The following is a 16,762-nucleotide window of genomic DNA, read 5'->3' as shown; positions in this document are numbered from 1 at the left end:
TTGAGCAAAAGAATAAGTGGAGAAGAAGAAACAAACCAAAAGGTTAGAGTTCCTTAAAATCAGCAAATGTTCACCCTCTGTCCTGTTTGTTCATTGGCTCGCCCTCTCACTGCTGTGTGTGTTGGATGGGATTACTTGGGCAACACCAAGTTCAACTGCAAGTCAACATATCCATCATTAAGAGTTCAAACTTTATCTTGTAGCTGTTTGTCTAAAACAACTGTGTAGCGATAATAATGATAACAACAACAATGGTGGAGCAGGTCCTATCTACATCGGGAGGTCAGTGGTTTCGCCCTGGCTGCTCCAGTCTGCATGCCAAACATCATTGGGAACGTTATCAACCCCAAGTAACTCTCTGATCTATACATCGGACTATGAATGCATGTGTATGTTAGAATATGCGCTTGTGAATGGATGAATGTGGCGCTCTGAGTGCTCAGGTAGATTATAAGAATCAGCTTATTTAACATTCACCGTGTGGAAAGAATCGGCTGTTAAATGTGCGTTTCCTCAGATTGTGGCATGTTTGGGTCAAACAATAGCAGCAAATCAGCTCATGACACTCAGTGATAACTCAATTTGCATACTGTTAATACTTAAAATGACTCATGTGGCTGCTTTGACTCACAACTGTACACTCAAAAAAGGAAATTGGGTGGTTGTCACATTTACAAAAGTCTACTTTGTAATTTGAAAAAAATAATTTCATGTTTCTATGGTGAAGGTAATTAAATCATGTAGGATCTCTATGAAATTCATCAACTGTATTTGTTTTTATTGAGATGATTTGATACAATCTAGAAAGAGTGGTTAGTTGCTGGATTCAGTAAATTCACAAGATCACACAGGATTTCAAATGCAGGAAAATCACTGGAGTTATAAGAGGCAGACAACCACACACACACCACATGTATGCTATCGCTATTTACTGTGGTTTAACATGGCTGCATCATCCTGAAGACCCGGACTTCGCAGTCTATCTGGGCCAGGTCCTTAGAAGATCAGGTAGGCACAGAAACGTGAAGTAAACGGCTGTGAAAATTGGACGGTCTAACCTTCAGATATAACAGAACACTGTTGTAATTTCTCAACCATCTCACAGTTCTGTTTAATCAGTTTTCTGTGTCACATTTATTCAGCTGTGTGAAAAAAAACGCGGGGGATTAATCGCTTCTCGTTGCCCCAGGTATACTACATGATGCACGACACACGATGAAGGCGAAACTGGGGCCGATCACCAAAACGGTCGCAAGACTGAAAAATCGGCTCGAAAGGAGCCAAAAATTGCACTGTGTATGCCCAGTATAACACATTTCACCTCTCATCTGAGAACCTTTGTTGGTTCTAAATCTAAATGGTGGAAGGTCCCAGGTATGTTTTTCTACCTGCCCAGTAAGGTTTCCAAGGCAATCTCAAAATGTGACATATACAGATTGCGTGGGAGGGACTGTGCAATCAATGGCATCACTCAATGAGTCATGAGAGTGACTCTTTCACAAAATCAAAAACGTTATTTTAGAAATACAAGTTGATGTCACAGATGACATAGAAAGGTTTGGCACACAACACATTTACAATGCCCCAGAAGGAATGTGTCTTACCAAAGAATTCCATGAAGCTAAGAGCTTGTGATTTTAAGGGGGCTCGTCCGGGATTTGAACCCGGGACCTCTCGCACCCAAAGCGAGAATCATACGCCTAGACCAACGAGCCACAGGAAGCCTGCGTTTAAGTCTGCAACTCTGAAAGGATAGACTTAAATCGGCCTTCAAATTCAAGCAGGAATGGTGTTAAGCTCTCTTCAGTATTCATTTTTGTACCTTCAGGCCTTTGCTACTGACAAGCTCCAACAGGGATGACTCCAGAGGGACTGCACACAGTGAATGAGAAAAAAGGGTTCCCAGTCATCCACGTCATGGTAGTCTGATGAGCTTTGAAAGAAAGCAGCTGGAATTCTCTAAGTGCCTTGAAGACCTTTCACCTCTCCTCTGAGAACCTTCGTTAGATCTAAAACTAAATGTTGGAGAGTCCCAGGTATTTAAACCCTAGATGGGGTTGTCTTTACCAGGGTCGTTGACCAACTATGAAACACATCACATGAGCCAAGGGTGGAAAAAAGGCGTGGGTAATTATCAGCAGAGGTTTCAGGTGAAACCATTATGAGACCTTCACATATGTAGTTTAACGTCTTTACACCGAAATTGAATGGCCTCAATTTCGATCAGACTTTGTGATCTCTAATAGCCCTTTTCCACTTGCACCTACCTAGCTTGGCTTAACTTGACTCAGCCCGATCTTTAAAGTTTCCATTAGGTGATAGTACCTGGTTACAGGTATATTTTAGTACCTGCCCAGTAAGGTTTCCAAGGCAATCTCAAAATGTGACATATACAGATTGCGTGGGAGGGACTGTGCAGTCAATGGCATCACTCAATGGGTCATGAGAGTGACTCCTTCACAAAATCAAAAACGTTATTTTAGAAAGACAAATTGGTGTCACACATCACATTGAAAGGTTTGGCACACAACACATTTACAATGCCCCAGAAGGAATGTGTCTTACCAAAGAATTCCATGAAGCTAAGAGCTTGTGATTTTAAGGGGGCTCGTCCGGGATTTGAACCCGGGACCTCTCGCACCCAAAGCGAGAATCATACGCCTAGACCAACGAGCCACAGGAAGCCTGCGTTTAAGTCTGCAACTCTGAAAGGATAGACTTAAATCGGCCTTCAAATTCAAGCAGGAATGTTTTTAAGCTCTCTTCAGTATTCATTTTTGTACCTTCAGGACTTTGCTACTGACAAGCTCCAACAGGGATGACTCCAGAGGGACTGCACACAGTGAATGAGAAAAAAGGGTTCCCAGTCATCCACGTCATGGTAGTCTGATGAGCTTTGAAAGAAAGCAGCTGGAATTCTCTAAGTGCCTTGAAGACCTTTCACCTCTCCTCTGAGAACCTTCGTTAGATCTAAAACTAAACGTTGGAGAGTCCCAGGTATTTAAAACCCAGAGCGGGTTGTCTTTACCAGGGTCGTTGACCAACTATGAAACACATCACATGAGCCAAGGGGTGGAAAAAAGGCGTGGGTAATTATCAGCAGAGGTTTCAGGTGAAACCATTATGAGACCTTCACATATGTAGTTTAACGTCTTTACACCGAAATTGAATGGCCTCAATTTCGATCAGACTTTGTGATCTCTAATAGCCCTTTTCCACTTGCACCTACCTAGCTTGGCTTAACTTGACTCAGCTCGATCTTTAAAGTTTCCATTAGGTGATAGTACCTGGTTACAGGTATTTTTTAGTACCTGCCCAGTAAGGTTTCCAAGGCAATCTCAAAATGTGACATATACAGATTGCGTGGCAGGGACTGTGCAGTCAATGGCATCACTCAATGACTCATGAGAGTGACTCTTTCACAAAATCAACAACGTTATTTTAGAAATACAAGTTGATGTCACAGATCACATTGAAGGTTTGGCACACAACACATTTACAATGCCCCAGAAGGAATGTGTCTTACCAAAGAATTCCATGAAGCTAAGAGCTTGTGATTTTAAGGGGGCTCGTCCGGGATTTGAACCCGGGACCTCTCGCACCCTAAGCGAGAATCATACGCCTAGACCAACGAGCCACAGGAAGCCTCCGTTTAAGTCTGCAACTCTGAAGGGATAGACTTAAATCGGCCTTCAAATTCAAGCAGGAATGGTGTTAAGCTCTCTTCAGTATTCATTTTTGTACCTTCAGGACTTTGCTACTGACAAGCTCCAACAGCGATGACTCCAGAGGGACTGCACACAGTGAATGAGAAAAAAGGGTTCCCAGTCATCCACGTCATGGTAGTCTGATGAGCTTTGAAAGAAAGCAGCTGGAATTCTCTAAGTGCCTTGAAGACCTTTCACCTCTCCTCTGAGAACCTTCGTTAGATCTAAAACTAAACGTTGGAGAGTCCCAGGTATTTAAACCCCAGAGGGGGTTGTCTTTATCAGGGTCGTTGAGCAACTATGAAACACATCACATGAGCCAAGGGGTGGAAAAAAGGCGTGGGTGATTATCAGCAGAGGTTTCAGGTGAAACCATTATGAGACCTTCACATATGTAGTTTAACGTCTTTACACCGAAATTGAATGGCCTCAATTTCGATCAGACTTTGTGATCTCTAATAGCCCTTTTCCACTTGCACCTACCTAGCTTGGCTTAACTTGACTCAGCCCGATCTTTAAAGTTTCCATTAGGTGATAGTACCTGGTAACAGGTATATTTTATTACCTGCCCAGTAAGGTTTCCAAGGCAATCTCAAAATGTGACATATACAGATTGCGTGGGAGGGACTGTGCAGTCAATGGCATCACTCAATGGGTCATGAGAGTGACTCCTTCACAAAATCAAAAACGTTATTTTAGAAAGACAAATTGGTGTCACACATCACATTGAAAGGTTTGGCACACAACACATTTACAATGCCCCAGAAGGAATGTGTCTTAGCAAAGAATTCCATGAAGCTTAGAGCTTGTGATTTTAAGGGGGCTCGTCCGGGATTTGAACCCGGGACCTCTCGCACCCAAGCGAGAATCATACGCCTAGACCAACGAGCCACAGGAAGTATGTGTTTAAGTCTGGAACTCTGAAAGGATAGACTTAAATCGGCCTTCAAATTCAAGCAGGAATGGTGTTAAGCTCTCTTCAGTATTCATTTTTGTACCTTCAGGACTTTGCTACTGACAAGCTCCAACAGGGATGACTCCAGAGGGACTGCACACAGTGAATGAGAAAAAAGGGTTCCCAGTCATCCACGTCATGGTAGTCTGATGAGCTTTGAAAGAAAGCAGCTGGAATTCTCTAAGTGCCTTGAAGACCTTTCACCTCTCCTCTGAGAACCTTCGTTAGATCTAAAACTAAACGTTGGAGAGTCCCAGGTATTTAAAACCCAGAGCGGGTTGTCTTTACCAGGGTCGTTGACCAACTATGAAACACATCACATGAGCCAAGGGTGGAAAAAAGGCGTGGGTAATTATCAGCAGAGGTTTCAGGTGAAACCATTATGAGACCTTCACATATGTAGTTTAACGTCTTTACACCGAAATTGAATGGCCTCAATTTCGATCAGACTTTGTGATCTCTAATAGCCCTTTTCCACTTGCACCTACCTAGCTTGGCTTAACTTGACTCAGCTCGATCTTTAAAGTTTCCATTAGGTGATAGTACCTGGTTACAGGTATTTTTTAGTACCTGCCCAGTAAGGTTTCCAAGGCAATCTCAAAATGTGACATATACAGATTGCGTGGCAGGGACTGTGCAGTCAATGGCATCACTCAATGGGTCATGAGAGTGACTCCTTCACAAAATCAAAAACGTTATTTTAGAAAGACAAATTGGTGTCACAGATCACATTGAACGGTTTGGCACACAACACATTTACAATGCCCCAGAAGGAATGTGTCTTACCAAAGAATTCCATGAAGGTAAGAGGTTGTGATTTTAAGGGGGCTCGTCCGGGATTTGAACCCGGGACCTCTCGCACCCGAAGCGAGAATCATACGCCTAGACCAACGAGCCTCAGGAAGCCTGTACTTAACTCTGCAACTCTGAAAGGATAGACTTAAATCGGCCTTCAAATTCAAGCAGGAATGGTGTTAAGCTCTCTTTAGTATTCATTTTTGTACCTTCAGGCCTTTGCTACTGACAAGCTCCAACAGGGATGACTCCAGAGGGACTGCACACAGTGAATGAGAAAAAAGGGTTCCCAGTCATCCACGTCATGGTAGTCTGATGAGCTTTGAAAGAAAGCAGCTGGAATTCTCTAAGTGCCTTGAAGACCTTTCACCTCTCCTCTGAGAACCTTCGTTAGATCTAAGACTAAACGTTGGAGAGTCCCAGGTATTTAAAACCCAGAGCGGGTTGTCTTTACCAGGGTCGTTGACCAACTATGAAACACATCACATGAGCCAAGGGGTGGAAAAAAGGCGTGGGTAATTATCAGCAGAGGTTTCAGGTGAAACCATTATGAGACCTTCACATATGTAGTTTAACGTCTTTACACCGAAATTGAATGGCCTCAATTTCGATCAGACTTTGTGATCTCTAATAGCCCTTTTCCACTTGCACCTACCTAGCTTGGCTTAACTTGACTCAGCCCGATCTTTAAAGTTTCCATTAGGTGATAGTACCTGGTAACAGGTATATTTTAGTACCTGCCCAGTAAGGTTTCCAAGGCAATCTCAAAATGTGACATATACAGATTGCGTGGGAGGGACTGTGCAGTCAATGGCATCACTCAATGGGTCATGAGAGTGACTCCTTCACAAAATCAAAAACGTTATTTTAGAAAGACAAATTGGTGTCACACATCACATTTACAATGCCCCAGAAGGAATGTGTCTTACCAAAGAATTCCATGAAGCTTAGAGCTTGTGATTTTAAGGGGGCTAGTCCGGGATTTGAACCCGGGACCTCTCGCACCCAAAGCGAGAATCATACGCCTAGACCAACGAGCCACAGGAAGCCTGCGTTTAAGTCTGCAACTCTGAAAGGATAGACTTAAATCGGCCTTCAAATTCAAGCAGGAATGTTTTTAAGCTCTCTTCAGTATTCATTTTTGTACCTTCAGGCCTTTGCTACTGACAAGCTCCAACAGGGATGACTCCAGAGGGACTGCACACAGTGAATGAGAAAAAAGGGTTCCCAGTCATCCACGTCATGGTAGTCTGATGAGCTTTGAAAGAAAGCAGCTGGAATTCTCTAAGTGCCTTGAAGACCTTTCACCTCTCCTCTGAGAACCTTCGTTAGATCTAAAACTAAACGTTGGAGAGTCCCAGGTATTTAAAACCCAGAGCGGGTTGTCTTTACCAGGGTCGTTGACCAACTATGAAACACATCACATGAGCCAAGGGTGGAAAAAAGGCGTGGGTAATTATCAGCAGAGGTTTCAGGTGAAACCATTATGAGACCTTCACATATGTAGTTTAACGTCTTTACACCGAAATTGAATGGCCTCAATTTCGATCAGACTTTGTGATCTCTAATAGCCCTTTTCCACTTGCACCTACCTAGCTTGGCTTAACTTGACTCAGCTCGATCTTTAGAGTTTCCATTAGGTGATAGTACCTGGTTACAGGTATTTTTTTAGTACCTGCCCAGTAAGGTTTCCAAGGCAATCTCAAAATGTGACATATACAGATTGCGTGGCAGGGACTGTGCAGTCAATGGCATCACTCAATGAGTCATGAGAGTGACTCTTTCACAAAATCAAAAACGTTATTTTAGAAAGACAAATTGGTGTCACAGATCACATTGAGTCGTTTGGCACCCAACACATTTAAAATGACCCAGAACGAATGTGTCTTACCAAAGAATTCCATGAAGGTAAGAAGTTGTGATTTTAAGGGGGCTCGTCCGGGATTTGAACCCGGGACCTCTCGCACCCGAAGCGAGAATCATACGCCTAGACCAACGAGCCACAGGTAGCATTTGCTTAACGCTTCAACTCTGAAAGGATAGACTTATATCGGCCTTCAAATTCAAGCAGGAATGGTGTTAAGCTCTCTTCAGTATTCATTTTTGTACCTTCAGGACTTTGCTACTGACAAGCTCCAACAGGGATGACTCCAGAGGGACTGCACACAGTGAATGAGAAAAAAGGGTTCCCAGTCATCCACGTCATGGTAGTCTGATGAGCTTTGAAAGAAAGCAGCTGGAATTCTCTAAGTGCCTTGAAGACCTTTCACCTCTCCTCTGAGAACCTTCGTTAGATCTAAAACTAAACGTTGGAGAGTCCCAGGTATTTAAAACCCAGAGTGGGTTGTCTTTATCAGGGTCGTTGAACAACTATGAAACACATCACATGAGCCAAGGGTGGAAAAAAGGCGTGGGTAATTATCAGCAGAGGTTTCAGGTGAAACCATTATGAGACCTTCACATATGTAGTTTAACGTCTTTACACCGAAATTGAATGGCCTCAATTTCGATCAGACTTTGTGATCTCTAATAGCCCTTTTCCACTAGCACCTACCTAGCTTGGCTTAACTTGACTCAGCTCGATCTTTAGAGTTTCCATTAGGTGATAGTACCTGGTTACAGGTATTTTTTTAGTACCTGCCCAGTAAGGTTTCCAAGGCAATCTCAAAATGTGACATATACAGATTGCGTGGCAGGGACTGTGCAGTCAATGGCATCACTCAATGAGTCATGAGAGTGACTCTTTCACAAAATCAAAAAGGTTATTTTAGAAAGACAAATTGGTGTCACACATCACATTGAAAGGTTTGGCACACAACACATTTACAATGCCCCAGAAGGAATGTGTCTTAGCAAAGAATTCCATGAAGCTTAGAGCTTGTGATTTTAAGGGGGCTCGTCCGGGATTTGAACCCGGGACCTCTCGCACCCTAAGCGAGAATCATACGCCTAGACCAACGAGCCACAGGAAGCCTCCGTTTAAGTCTGCAACTCTGAAGGGATAGACTTAAATCGGCCTTCAAATTCAAGCAGGAATGGTGTTAAGCTCTCTTCAGTATTCATTTTTGTACCTTCAGGACTTTGCTACTGACAAGCTCCAACAGCGATGACTCCAGAGGGACTGCACACAGTGAATGAGAAAAAAGTGTAACTACGGTAACTTCTGACCCCACTTCCGCCAGTCCCTTTATTGTGGCGGGAATGAATCCTGTATAAGTTCCGGGTCAATCAGCTGCATGTCCCTGCTCCTCTGGCTGCTGTTGTCCCTGTGGTTGGCGTACTTGTCAGATCACGACAAATTTTGCACTACAGGCCAGTTGACAGCGTGCAATAACCCGGCCGATTCATTCATCTTTACACTACCTCACACTCGACTCAACGGTGAGTTATTTGTTTGTTTTGTTTTGTCACAATTAATGTACATGCGGAGCCGCGATCGCACATCCTACAATGCCGGTAAGCTAATGCTAGGCTAGCGACAGTAAGTGCAATTACTAGTGTCATCTATTGAATATTGTTGTTTTTGTTTATTCCATTATGGCCGAATGTTGATTTAACGTATCTAGAGTTGAACGAGTGATTTGATTTTTGTAGTTTTGTCCGTTTTGGATGTTTTTTGTTACTTTTCTGATGAAATGCCGAAACGGCCTATGAGATTTTGCATTGAGTTAAATTCCATTTACATTATTGAATCTGTTGCGCAACACCTGTGATTAAATGAGTTTTGTAAATATATTTGATTAACTTTGGATAATATTTATTAGCTTTAACGCTGATATACTTTGATGGGACCCATGAGAATGTCTTTCTAGAATAGTATTTAGAATGACATTCATTATAAGAGATGATGGTTTATTGATTGTTGTATGAAACATGGCATTGATTACTTGACTTTGTTATTTATGGATTTATGTATTTATTTTGTCACAGCAGTAGAATGCTGTTTCATTTTCTTCTGCGAATGATAATTTCTGTTTTTTGACCTTGTTTAGGTCAGGTTTTTTTTGTTCTCCCGCGATCTGCCCTGATCAGCGCGAGATGGCGAGCCACCCGACCACCGCTACGTTGCGGTAGGAATTGTGAACCTATGGACTAAATCACAAATTGTTGACAATGACCTATCACAGGTCCATGGAACTAAACTAAATCACATACTGGACTACACCTCATCCCACCTCCTTTTGGAACCTACTAAGCTGTTTTGTATTGTCAACATTATTTTTGTTTGTGATATATATGCATATGTTTTTATTTCTTTTGTACATCCGTCTATACACTTCTCATAACAAACATAATATATATATATTTGAGCTCTACTTTTGTTTCCTGTGTTTTATTCACACCCTCAGGCTCCATAGTCGAATCTTATTCTGATAGCTCATTGTCTATGAGGCTGCAGTCAGGCGCCCTGGTCCTTTAACCGCGTTACAAGTGGCGAACCAGCCAGGAGCCTTTGTGTGTGAATATTTTGGGGTCTTACGTACAATTTTCTTTACTTATTTACTTCGCTTTTGCTGAACATAAAATCAAAAATGGATTCAGTTGCACTTTCTGGCATAAATATATCACAGTCTGTGATGATCTCCGGTGTGTCTAACACAAAATCTGATAATGAAATTCTTGACTACTTGCGTACTTATGGAAATCTTAGCCGTCATTTTTACGTAAATGATCCCGCAAGTACTTTCTTCAAAAACCTGATCGCTGAGTTTGTAGATACCACTGCTTTTACAACTCTAGAGCCGTTTCTGCCATACACCCACTGTTCTAAAAGTGTTGCCGACCTTGTTTTCCGCATCACAGCTTTGGCCTGTGAGTACGCCGCCACGGAGGACAGCAGCAGTCCCCCTCCCAATTACCTCAAAGAGCTCAAGCATATTGCTGATCGCAGCGGGCACCGGTTTGAAGATGTCTTGAAGACAGTAATGAGGCAGATTGGTCAACATTTGCATGAAGCAGGAGCAGGTGAAGATGGAAAAGTTGAATATGATGAGGAAAATGGAGTAGATGAGGACATTGGTGTAGAGGAAGAAGAAAGGGAACTGGAGCAGCAGCAATTGTCTTCACCTCCTGCCAGACAGGTTTCCACTGACCAGCAGGGGGCACGACCTCGTCAAAGCCAGACTGGACCAACTCCAAGAGTATCACTCACAGCCCCTGATCTCAACCCACCACAAATACAAAGGGTTGTTGTTGAGCATGTGGTCCGAAACCCAGACGTAGACAGTGTCCCTCATTTATTGCAGGGGTTCTCAGAATAACTAGCCCCTGGTCACAGTTCTCACAATTGATTCTCAAAGTGCAAACCTTTGTAGATTGCAAAACGTAAAAGTATTATTATGCCGCGGTTTGTCTTCATCTGCCCGCCACTTTCGTGCGCCTTTTTCCCTCACGGTGCAGGTGTCTATTTCCGAATGAGGCTCATAGTTATGGGTGTTTTTGTGCTGTTTTTTCTATTGGACGCAATGGTTATCAAAACCAAACGTGATAAATTTGGCAAGCGCAGGAGATTTGTCAATCAGGCTGCAGAATGCAATGCTGTACTGTGCAATAAAAAATCAGCGAAAAAGCAAAGCAGTGACGGATGAACAGCGGGACCACTGTGTACTGTTTATTAATAAACAATAAAATATATTCCTAAATGACAACATGCATAAAAGCAGAACGGTATTTGTACGTAAGTGGGAAAATAGCGGTGGCTTGCTAGCTTTTGTGCGGCTTCCCCGGGTCAGTGAAAACTTTCAAAAGAGAAATGAATGAACTTACCAGGTTGCCCGATCTCTTCACATATCTTCCTCCAAGCTCGGTCCTTTTTATTCCTGTCTCGGTACTGAAAGCAGCTGGTGTTGTACAGCTCCGAGTTGTTTGCTACCGCATTGATTAGCCTTCCCCTCCATTGAAGTATGAAAGGCTTTGGCTGGATCTGCCCCTTTGACCTAGGTAACAGCCACGTCACCAGGCTCCTGATTGGTTGTCGCGGCGCGATTTGACGCTGGAGTTCAGATTTTTCCAACTCGAGCGGTAGACGCGAAACGCGCGTATGCACAAAGTGCAACACAAAAACTCACGCGCGTGGTTTTATTCGCGCGTCAAACGCGCCTGACGCGCTACACTGACGCGCGTTTCACGCGTTTTGGCGTTTTCGCGACGCAAATCTGCTTCCGAATTTTCGCGGGACCCGCAATCGCGCGTCATCGCGCCTTTCCATTGACTTTACATGTAAACCTGACGCTCTATTCGCGTCCATCGCGTTCGGTGTGAACACAGCGTAAGGCAGCACGCTATCGTCATTTTCGTGGACTTGTTTCTCATTTTTTTTAATTTAACGTCTGCCACAGCTCGTCTTCAGTCACTACGGTAAGAAAATAATCCTACTTGGTTTATTTATCGACAGCATTGTGTTGTAGGCAGTGAAGGCGCAAATGATAAATTTACGTTAGCTTTAGCTCGTTTCTAGCATTAGCGTTAGCTACATCAGGCTGAAAAGAGCCTTGCAAAACCAGCAGTGCGCGTTTTGAGACGTGTTTTGGAGACGGGTGTATTAATGGAAACCGTCTAATTAGTATAGCTATATTTGAATGCTTTGTCTAAATGCGGCCTGGATTTTCCCGCCTTGTTTGACATCCGGCTGAAGCTTTAAGTTAGCTAGCCTCGCAGCTGTGTCATATTGATTATGTATTTTTGCAGCATATGTGGAGAATCGGTTCAGTCCGTGAAAGCTTATGTTTTGCATTGCAGACTGCATCGTAATGAACCCCGGTGTATTTTTAAATGTGTTGAAGTAAGTTGTAAGCAGGTATTTTCTGGATATGCTGCTTTAAAGTCTCACTTCTACCGCCACCACACTGGTACCGCAACTGTTTCTCAGAATGCTACCTTAATGGGTTTGAATTGCACTGTCTCACTTTGTGAATGCCAGTGTGAGGGAACCAAAGCTTTGATTGCTCACTTACAGGAACACATAGAAGAGGGACGGCATGTAACTCGTCCAGTGAGAGGATGCCAAAGTGAGTTCTCTGTAAAATCTACATTTACCTCCCATATGTCTAGAAAACACAAACGTTAGGAAAATGTGATTTGTGGTTTAAAAAAAGATACTCAGAGTCCATCTACAAGTGCCACCATGCAGAAAGGTGCCAGTGTATCAGATATAGAAGACCCTGGTATGGATGGGTCTAATTTCAGTGACCTGTATCTCAGAAATGTATGTATGTTTTACATTAAACTACAGGGACAGCATCTTCTGCCAGCATCTACCATTCAAACCATTGTTGAAGAAATACAAAATATACATGAATTGGGACAGATGTATACATTGAATAGACTAAGGTCACTTCTAAAAGATATGTCAGTTTCAGATGAAGACATAAAAATCTGTGACACAGTAAAACAATCTGACTTGTTCTCAGCTTGTCACACAGGGCCCATGAGAACTGCTTATTCAAGAGTTCAGTGCTTTAAAGATGTGTTCAAGTATGTTGAACCCAGAAAAGTGTTTTTGGGCAGGGACGAGAACAGGATGGAGAGATTTTCCTATTATGTTCCTCTGCTAAATATTTTGAAGGGCATGCTGGAATCAAGTTTTTGGCAAGGTCTCATATCAGTGAATCCTAATAATGTTTCAAGACCAGATGTTCTCAGGGACTGTTGTGATGGTAACGTGTTTCTGTCAAACAAATTTTTTCAGGAAAATCCACATTGCCTCAAGCTGGTTCTATACCAGGATGCATTTGAAGTGGTGAACCCACTTGGTTCTGCCAAAAAGAAGCACAAGGTTTTGGCTGTGTACTTCTCTCTACTCAACATCCCACTAACACCCTTCATCATTGTTTGCGGTAAGCTGAAAGAGCAAAATTCAACGTTTTTTTTTTTTTCTGTTGTAACTGCCACGTTCTTGTACTCTTGGCTTGTTTAGTTTCATGTTCTGTTGCTTCCTCACTAATACACTGGATAACACAACCATATAAGTTCAACTAGTAACATAACTCATCCTATGATCCATGTAACAAGTATCTCTGTATTTGTATATATGACTGACATTAAAGCTCTTGTTATTACATTTTTTAATTTGTTGTTGTTGTGTTAATTCTCAGGTTCCTCCTGCTTCGCTGCTGAGACATTCATGTTGAGCATTGACAAGAAGACTGTCAACGACCGCATCACAACCTTCACCTCTGCTATCTGCCTAATGTTTGGCAGTTACTGCTGCTTTAACATACACTACCCTGTAGAACTACGATCAACACTGGAGTTCCTTCAACGGTAAAATTTATTTTATTATGGATTTATTTTTGTGCTTTTCAAACTTGGCCATTTGATATCCCACCTCAGGTTGTTAATTTCCTCAATCTCTCTCGCCCTTTTTTCATGAAGGTGTTTCTTTTCCATAAATCCAGAGAGAGGCACCAAGGTTGAATCCAAGAAGAAAAAAGTGTTCTCAGTCAATCCCAGAGTCCTCACTCTCATCTCAGACATTGCTGACCATGAGTGGATCTAGTCCTACCCCTCTTGTTTGAGACAGTGATAAAGGTATACTATGTTACATACTCTACAGATGTTCTGTTTTTGAAACAATTGTTACATTTCTGATTGTGAGTGGGAAGTTTAACAATGTGAAGTTTTACTAGACACAATTTGTAAAAGTACATGGTCTACTTTTGATTCACTGTTTTATATCTGAAAAATGTATCTGGGAAAAATGTGGTAAACCTGTGATTTTGTTTCTTGGATTTTAATTTTCCCAGTTTTAAAGATATTTGTATTCCAATAGTGTAAAAGTATGCTGCATGTACATTAGGGCTGCCACGATTTGTCGACTAGTCACGATTACGTCGACTATCAAAATCGTCGACGACTGATTTAATAGTCGACGCGTCGTTTGAAACTTTGTAAGATCACAAAAGATGCAGGAATAAGTGGCAGGATTTAAGAGTGTAATAACGGACTGAAACAGAAGATGGCAGCATTGCATGTACAAGGATGTCAGCTACCGTTAAACCCCGAAGAAGAAGAAGAAGCAGCTGTGTCCCAGAATTCATAGCGCGGCCCAGCGCAGTTTCCAACAATGGCGGCAGCTAGTTAGTTTTAATGTTACTCTTATTCTTCTTTCTGGGTCACAAAATAAACGTTTAACATATTTTCAGGCGAGAATGTAGCTGTGTAAACCTCAAATATCTGCTCAGTTTATCAGGACACCACATATTTTCAAAAGCGCTCCGACGTTTTCGGAGACATCTGTTACCCACTAGCTCGTTAGCGAGCCGGGGGCTAGGCTCACTAGCGCCGTGAGAACACCGGACTCCCGGCAAATCGTTTTCAAACCCACTGCCGTCTTTCGCTACTCAGGTTAAATATATATGAGTCACTTAGATAACTTAAAATGTTATTGTTTGGCTTTTTTTTTTTTTTTTAGTATTTTATTTGTTCCTGAGTAAATCGGTTTGGCTGAGATTAAAGTTATAGTTTTTGCACAGCTGAATAAACGTCAAGCAGACAGCTGATTATCAGAAGTGTGAGATGCTCCAGAATATACTCCAGTGTCCTGTTATATTTTAGATAGCAAGGAGTTTATTAAACTTCACCGAAACAATCTGCAAATTTCATAAAAATTTAACAAACTATCATCTTGTCTTTACTTTTAGTGAGCACATACCTTAAACACTTAAAGCTGTAAGCTAATGATAGTTATATAAGAGCAGATGCTGCTGGTGCAATAAGCTGTAGTTTTACGTCTAATGGATGATGATCTGATTAGTCGACTAATCGCAAAAATAATCGGTGACTAGTCGACTATCAAAATAATCGTTTGTGGCAGCCCTAATGTACATTGCTGGCATTTTCAGGTTTACTGCTCAGTTCTGTGTGCAAAATATGTGGGTGTAAACTTGTTCCTGTAGTTTCTTCAATTCAGATTTTCTTTCAATTATAGAAAAAATCTTTAATTCTCTATATTTGTATTTGGGTAATTTGAAAAGTCAAGATTCTACGTGTACTGACATTTATGTAGTGAGAACAGCACCAAAACACTTAAAGGTGTCTGAATTGTCTGCTAAAGGTAATGTGAAGTATAATGTGTGCTCAACTTACAACACTGGTTTTGCACAGTTTGACAGAACTTGTAAGAATTCTGTGATTTCTCACTGTTACTGTCATGGAGATAACTAGTAACTATTTGTGATTTGTTGAGTACAAATGTAAATGTTTGATGTTCAAAACATCAAAGATGTTAAATAAAATACTTTTTTGGAAATTTAAGGTGGACATTTTTGTGTTACATTTAGTAATTTGAATAAAATCATGGTTTGTGTATTAAGCTTACAGAGTAGAACACTTAAGAACACTCTAGTCTAAAAACGGTTACAGAATAAAATTGTATTTTTTTATTTTTTGATAGTTAATTTTACAGGGAACAAATGTTGTGTTTTCTGGCACAAACTTTATTTTATATGTTATTTTCATGTTAATTCTAGGGAAAAACATTATTTTTTTCTTCAAGTTAAAACATTTTCTTCTACGGTAAAATATTGACCCTAGCACTGTTTTTAACCGTAAAATCAACAATAACAATACCTTGTTACCGTTAAAGAAGAAAATGTTTCACCCGTAATTTTACAGTAGATTTCTGGCAACCACAGCTGCCAGCGTTTTACCGTAAAATCTACAGGTTTTTTTTTTTACAGTGTAGGTGGGTGCAAGTGGAAAAGGGCTATTGGAGAGCACAAAGTCTTATCGAAATTGAGGTAAAGACATTACGCTACATATGTGAAGGTCTCATAATGGTTTCACCTGAAACCTCTGCTGATATTTACCCACGCCTTTTTTCCACCCTTGGCTCATGTGATGCGTTTCATAGTTGGTCAACGACCCTGGTAAAGACAACCCCCTCTGGGTTTTAAATAGCTGGGACTCTCCAACGTTTAGTTTTAGATCTAACGAAGGTTCTCAGAGGAGAGGTGAAAGGTCTTCAAGGCACTTAGAGAATTCCAGCTGCTTTCTTTCAAAGCTCATCAGACTACCATGACGTGGATGACTGGGAACCCTTTTTTCTCATTCACTGTGTGCAGTCCCTCTGGAGTCATCCCTGTTGGAGCTTGTCAGTAGCAAAGGCCTGAAGGTACAAAAATGAATATTGAAGAGAGCTTAACACCATTCCTGCTTGAATTTGAAGGCCGATTTAAGTCTATCCTTTCAGAGTTCCAGACTTAAACACAGGCTTCCTGTGGCTCGTTGGTCTAGGCGTATGATTCTAGCTTTGAGTGCGAGAGGTCCCGGGTTCAAATCCCGGACGAGCCCCCTTAAATCACAC

At 41.8% G+C, this 16,762-nt stretch overlaps 1 protein-coding gene, 1 long non-coding RNA gene and 8 other non-coding genes across 10 annotated transcripts in view; 2 read left to right on the top strand and 8 right to left on the bottom strand.

The window, feature by feature from the left end:
* The window catches only part of LOC113010984 (protein FAM151A), a 509,869-nt gene that overhangs the window by 305,716 nt on the left and 187,391 nt on the right, over positions 1-16,762 (bottom strand). The window lies entirely within an intron of this gene.
* trnap-ugg (transfer RNA proline (anticodon UGG)) lies at positions 1,644-1,715 on the bottom strand. The gene has a single exon. It is a non-coding gene; the product is annotated as a tRNA-Pro (tRNA).
* trnap-ugg (transfer RNA proline (anticodon UGG)) lies at positions 2,605-2,676 on the bottom strand. The gene has a single exon. It is a non-coding gene; the product is annotated as a tRNA-Pro (tRNA).
* Positions 3,566-3,637, bottom strand: trnap-agg (transfer RNA proline (anticodon AGG)). Its single transcript has one exon. It is a non-coding gene; the product is annotated as a tRNA-Pro (tRNA).
* On the bottom strand, positions 5,488-5,559 carry trnap-cgg (transfer RNA proline (anticodon CGG)). Its single transcript has one exon. It is a non-coding gene; the product is annotated as a tRNA-Pro (tRNA).
* On the bottom strand, positions 6,426-6,497 carry trnap-ugg (transfer RNA proline (anticodon UGG)). Its single transcript has one exon. It is a non-coding gene; the product is annotated as a tRNA-Pro (tRNA).
* trnap-cgg (transfer RNA proline (anticodon CGG)) lies at positions 7,388-7,459 on the bottom strand. Its single transcript has one exon. It is a non-coding gene; the product is annotated as a tRNA-Pro (tRNA).
* Positions 8,350-8,421, bottom strand: trnap-agg (transfer RNA proline (anticodon AGG)). The gene has a single exon. It is a non-coding gene; the product is annotated as a tRNA-Pro (tRNA).
* LOC113011041 (uncharacterized) lies at positions 8,584-9,773 on the top strand. Its single transcript, XR_003270431.1, has 2 exons — positions 8,584-8,838; positions 9,450-9,773. It is a non-coding gene; the product is annotated as an uncharacterized LOC113011041 (long non-coding RNA).
* trnas-uga (transfer RNA serine (anticodon UGA)) lies at positions 16,678-16,749 on the top strand. The gene has a single exon. It is a non-coding gene; the product is annotated as a tRNA-Ser (tRNA).

The sequence above is a fragment of the Astatotilapia calliptera genome, chromosome 18 (assembly GCF_900246225.1).
Source record: "Astatotilapia calliptera chromosome 18, fAstCal1.2, whole genome shotgun sequence".
Classification (NCBI taxonomy): Eukaryota; Metazoa; Chordata; class Actinopteri; order Cichliformes; family Cichlidae; genus Astatotilapia; species Astatotilapia calliptera.
The sequence above is the reverse complement of the archived record's forward strand: the minus strand, read 5'-3'. Positions and strand labels throughout refer to the sequence as shown.